We start from the raw sequence: 6,261 nt of genomic DNA, 5'->3' as shown, positions 1-6,261 counted from the left end.
TTCCCACATGGAACCCGCAACATTGCTGGATAAAAGGCAATAGGTAGTCATTCACACATTGGCCTCCTTCACGGAGAAGTTCCATATGGAGTCTGTTCGCACATTAGATGACTGTACAGATACAATACGTAATGGTTTAGAGTTAGTCCATTATGTCCAGTGTAGATGCCATTGTTTAAACAATCTGTCGGCAACGGACATACAATCGTTCGTTGTTTTTCCTGGCTCTCAGAGACCAGCACTTGGCTTCCTGTCTCCCCACCTCTTCCATACGGACTTGGCTCCCTCTGCTGCAATAAGGTCCCAGAGCCCCTATCCTCAGACTAAATAACCCTAACCCAGTTATGAAATCAGTCAACATCATCAAGCACTTGTGCCCGATGCCACTGCGCCGCACCCCTAACTCTAAAAGACATCTTGGGTCTGAGTGGCATTTTTAAGAAGAAAAAGAATAACGTTTAAGAATATGATCTGATCTGATCATACGGTTTGTGTGTAAACCAGCGGAAGGGTTATTAGTGCTTCTCGTTTAAAAAAACCTCAGGTAGCGAGGAGCTTGACTGACAGGGTAGTCATCCAATGATGACAATGCCAAGTGTGCGCTCGCATACAAGGTAACATTACAGACTTGACGTTGAACATTTTAATATTTTATTTTGACACTATAAATTGTCACACCATAGAAAAATTGTATCGTCTTTATATATTAAGGCTGCAAAAGTGCAACATTTCTAAATCAATTTGAAAAACTTATATATTTGTTTAACTTTCTATATTTGACAACATTGAACTCATAACCAAACACGTAAATAAAAACAAACACACAAATACATTTTGACAGGTAGAAACAATGTAAAAGATGTTTAATAAAAAACAAAAATACCGAGCTCTAGTGAACGCATCATCACTTCTGAAACAAATTTGTTTTCTGAGTTACTCATGAATGCAGCAGTGATTACCGCTTGGAGAGTCGTGTCCTGTCTAAACGCGTGTGTAAACAAACATGGATGGATTTATCTTCCGCTCTTATTTTGGTGAGTCGCTTAAAAGTAGTGTCAGATTGTAGTACTGGATAAATAATTCATGTTTTTGTGTTTATTGAAAATCGGGACACATCGGCTGCATAACTACCGATCCCGATGTGGTCAAAAAAGTCAAATGATGACCGATATCAGTCTGACTTTTATACCGTTTTTATCACCATGTCGCAAAAACAGCAGCAGAACTGCTTTGCGGCAACAAGGTGACGTTATTTGGAAGTCACCATGTTCAACAGTGTCTGAACTTGGGAGCGAATGTATCAGTCACGGCGCATGGAGCCTAACACGGAGAGAAAAAACACCGTTCCTTGTCTACAACTTACAACTTTCTAACCACCAACTTGTGCTTGATAAGGAAAGCTCAAATTGCACGATGGCACCATTCATGGATTACTACAACGTTTGGTGGTCTGCTACCGAGCTGCGACAACATAAGGTGAGGGGGCTACAGAAGCCGAACCAAAGTAGCTTTTTGTTTGCCGATCGCGTTCCAGTTCAAGGTTTCAGTGAATGAAAGTGAACACAAACAAGTCATTCGAGTCATTATGTCTCAAGTCAAGTCAAGTCACGTGTCTTTGACTTCTAAGTTGAGTCTGAAGTAATTTATTTTCTGTCAAGTCAAGTTGCAAGTCATCAAAAGTGACTCGAGTCGACTCGATCCCAAGTCACAATGCCTCGAGTCCACAACTCTGCTGAATAGAGGATAAAAAAAGGCTTGTGGTTTGTCCATTACCACAAAGGGATGTTTTGCTCCCTCCAGCCAGTGGCACCACTTGAATTTGTGATTCTGACACGATGAAGGCCAATATCGCATGACTCAACATCTGGGAAGATCTGTCGATCTGCGTTTAGATGAGTCCTGCCATATCCGGCGCGTTTGGTAGAGTCTGGGCAGCACAATGTACCGCAACACGCTGTCCTTTACTCCAGGGACAACAAACAACAAACCCTTCCTCCTCTCTTCCGGGGCCCCCTGGCGATGGTGAGGGCCGCAAGGGCCGCGGCGTCGGTACTGGCCGGCTGATAGGCTAACTTACAGGATCGCAGGCAAATAATCAAATCGTTCGTTCGATCAGTGCTTAGATGCGCTCCTGACGTGACGTGTCCGGCACGTTCAGTAGAGCGCCCGTCTTGCCCGGTCAGCACCACGTCCCGCAAGCACACCGTCCTTCATTGCGGGGACAACAAACCCGATATTCCTTCCTGGTCTCAGGTCGGACGAATCCGCGGAGCCCCTTCCGTTGATTGTCTTGTTGATGCAGCGGCGGCTTGACCACGCCCCCTTGGCCTGTCATATGCCGCTATCCACCAAGAGTCCTGCTGCACGTTCTTCTCTGCAAGGTCCTTCTGGTTGCCAGAGAGGGGTGTGGAGGCCTTCTCATTTGTGAAACTAGAAGACTGGTCCTCAGTCGTTCACTCACACTGAACGAGGAACTACTTGTGGATCTCTGGGCCTCCAGAGTACTACTCTGGGAGTGGCAATGTGCTCAGAAGTGAGATGTAGGGGAGATGCCCTACCCGGAAATTGTGGTGTGAAAATGCTATTACAGGACTTAAATGGTCTGCTGCTAATGTCTTGGTGCCAGATACCACAGGACACCTTCAGGGGTCTTGTGGAGTCCATGCTTCGACGGGGTGGAGCTGTTTTGGCGGCACGAGGGCGAGCTACACAATATTTGTGGTTATTAGTGGTGGTTTTAATGTTGGCTGATCGGTGTATATATCAGTTACATTAACTGCACCACCACTACTACTTGTGGTGTAACGGAACGTAGTTGATCCGTGATCCGTACAGATCGCCCCCCACGGTTCGGTACGCAAGTGAACCACAAATCAATTGCAAAATTTTACATCAAAGTGAAAAACCAAAGCCCGAGCTGGAGCTCAGCTGGAGTGCAGCTTGTGCGTTCTAATAATTTAGAGAAAAAGTGCGCTCCGATTGAATAAAATATGATATATTTTTCAATATGTCCACTTGATTTGTCCACTTGAGGGCATAACAGCTTGTGAGAAATACTGGTAGACACCGGTACACGCTCCATAAGAGTATTTAACATGATGGATATGATTTTGATTGTGATATCAAAGATAAGATAATAACGTTAAATGGAACATGATGCTGTGATGAGCAGAATGAGGAAAAAAGTCAGATTAGAGAAGAACGTATATAGCGGACACGGACGCAGTGGGCGGAGGAGAAGAGACGAGCACTTGCAGTGTGTTGCAAAGTTTGTCTCTCACTGAAAAGAGCCGGCTCTGACGGCTCCCAAGTGTTTCTTTTATCTATGAAATTGTATGAAGTATTTTGTTTATATTTATTCCACTACAAAAAAGAACTATTTATAATTATTGAATGTGACTGGACAAAGTTACATATTGGGAAACAAGTGTTTTCTTTACAAATCAAGACTCGATAAGGTTAGGGTTAGTGCTGAAACAAATACATGTTTATATCTAATTGAATCATGTATTGAGAGACGCAGACTTCTCTACAAAATCTGTAAGTCGCTTAATTCTGAACCGATTTTCATGAAATTTAGTTTGTTAAACGTGAGAAATTGAACACGATACCGGTACCATTCATTGAATTAAATCAAGTTACTGGGGACAGATCTAAACATATTTTTTCACTCACTACCATGTTTAAAGGAAGAAGGTATCATGCGTGCCTCATATTGCACTTTAATTTAACAAAGAAGTATTGATTGTTTTATATATTTTAAGATTTTATTTAAACATTGGACATCTTGAATGTTGTTTTCATTTAAGCCCATTGGCAAAAGGTCCTTGCTTTAAGGGATATACAATAAATGGAAAGCAAACTTAACTTTGTCTCCCTTTTGGTTTTTGTTTTGCTGATCCATAAAATTATTTGAGCCGTGACTCATAACGTGATACGATCTGAACCATGAGTTTTGTGATCCGTTGCACCCCTAACCACCACCACCACAGTCTGTTGCTTTTAAGAATCATTTCATCTTTGTTCTCACTTTGCTCTACTTAAGACCAAATCCCTGGAGGAGGTGCTTCTGTGTCTTCCATCTCAGATTAATAATACAGATTAATTACACACATTGAGCCAGGTTCTAAATGCATGATTTTTTTTATCTTTTATTTTTTTTAAGGTTAAGACACCCCTGTGCAACAGACTAAAGGAGAGTCACTTGGATGTGTGTTGCAAGGTGGCCATCGATGGACCAGACCAGGAGGACTCGGACTACAATGTGTGCATGAAGAGGTCTAATAAAATGAAAATAGGAGGCTAAACTGCCTCTGGTTGTGAACTGCATAGATGAAAGCAAAAGCTTTCATGTTATATTTATGTTCAACTACAGTACAAGAGGGCCCATATGAACTGTGAATGAAATATTAGTTTTGAAATAGAAATAATAGTTTGTTATATTTGATTTGATTTTAAACAACTTTGCTGTTTAACTGTATAAATGATCACATTTGCTTTTATGGTTTTTTTTTTTACAAAATTAAGACTACACTTTAATGTGATAACTGTCATTTTCTTCAACCATATAATTATTAGAACTCCTAAAATATGTTGCTTGTTGTGGTGTGGGGAGGGTGTGGTTTGAGCAGCCACACCTGTCCTGGGTCTAGGTAACTTGGGCCCTGGATCAGTGTGGCTTGGTCTAACAAGCAACAGGTAAAATCCCCTTCGCCCAACACACAGGTGAGGAGCCCTTATCATGACCTGCTGCCCATCTGCTCCGGGGCTTGTCCCAACTAGCCCCACTCTCTACAATAAACTTTTTTTTTTCTACCCTGTCGTCTGGGTGGTGTGTGGCTGGCTAGACTGCCACACTTGTAAAAAGTGTTTGCTTGAGCCAGTAGAAGGAACAGTACACATGTGCGTGCACAGGATGAGGATGGTACCACCTCGGCCTCATTTTGAGCCAGGAAAAACCCTGGACCAGGAGATGGAACTGAAAAAGAGCAGTGTGTTTGGGGAGAATCTGTTGAAGGTGCTGATGGATAGCAGTGGAAAGGACCAAAGTGCAGAGATGAGAGACATCAATGAGTGTGGGTGGGACAAGTGGGTTTTAGTACCCAGGATACTTGGCTGGCAAAATAAAAACGCTTCCTTCAGTGGATGGTTAACAACTAGAATTAGCACCATCACAGACATGGGTAACAAAGACAACAGCACTGCAGGACAAGGTCTATAACAAGCAAGTAGCATGGTGTCATCATGCAACTAAAAACCCAACTAAAAACTTCTCGATCCTCATGCGAGCAATCCAATTAGTGATTAAATAAAGCAGGAATCTCAGGTGCACCATGCCAAAGACCACACCCTCCACTGCGAGACTGGGAGCCTGGAGTTCACTCTGCACCAGGCCTTGTCCTGACAAGACACTGGCTCAAGGGACTTCCACATAGGGCTTTTCACATGAGGGGGGTTACTTGTTATATCTTACATTTTCTGAATTAAATGATTGATTGGTATGAACATTTAGCTGCTGTTATTACTTCTGCAACAGGAATATTGTTTAAGGTAATATTATTATTATTTATAGTTCAGCCTGTATGCCATAATTAATTTATTCTATTTATATATTATAGTCCATGTAATATTGCTACAACAAGACCATCATCACATAAAATGTATTCACACAACATATATTATGTTAATGACAGTGACACAGGGAATGGTCATGATCATGTCTTGTTGGTAACATTTATTGGTCAGTGGTCATATATCGCTAATGTCCACTGAAACACCCCTGGTCTGCCCACTTGGTAGGAAACCTGTTTCCATGACAGGGATTTGCTTCCAAGGTCCTGATAAATCCGTAAGGAAGGTTGTCGAGCTCTGGGAATCAGTTTCTGCTCCATATCGCACAGACACTTCCTGTCTGCTTCACTTCTTGTTTCTATCGGCCCAGCGGGGATTACGTCACGTTGAACCGAGTTGAACTTTGGACGCAAAGGGCGTTGAGCTCCACGCGCCTTTCGCTATGTAAAAGCCCTTCAGACTAACATTACAGTTAGTCATGTTCATTTACATTAACACTTGCACTTGTGTGTGTGTGTGTCTGTGTACATGTGTGTGTGAATTTGTGTGTGTCTTTGATATATGTGCCTATATATATGTGTGTGTGTGTGTGTGTGTGTGTGTGTGTGTGTGTGTGTGTGTGTGTGTGTGTGTATGGGTCTGCAGGCAACTGTCCCTCAAAATCTCCTGTCTTGGCGGATTAAAAAACAT

The sequence above is a fragment of the Zeus faber genome (genome assembly GCF_960531495.2).
Source record: "Zeus faber genome assembly, chromosome: 1".
In the NCBI taxonomy this organism is placed as follows: Eukaryota; Metazoa; Chordata; class Actinopteri; order Zeiformes; family Zeidae; genus Zeus; species Zeus faber.
This window is presented reverse-complemented; position numbering follows the sequence as displayed.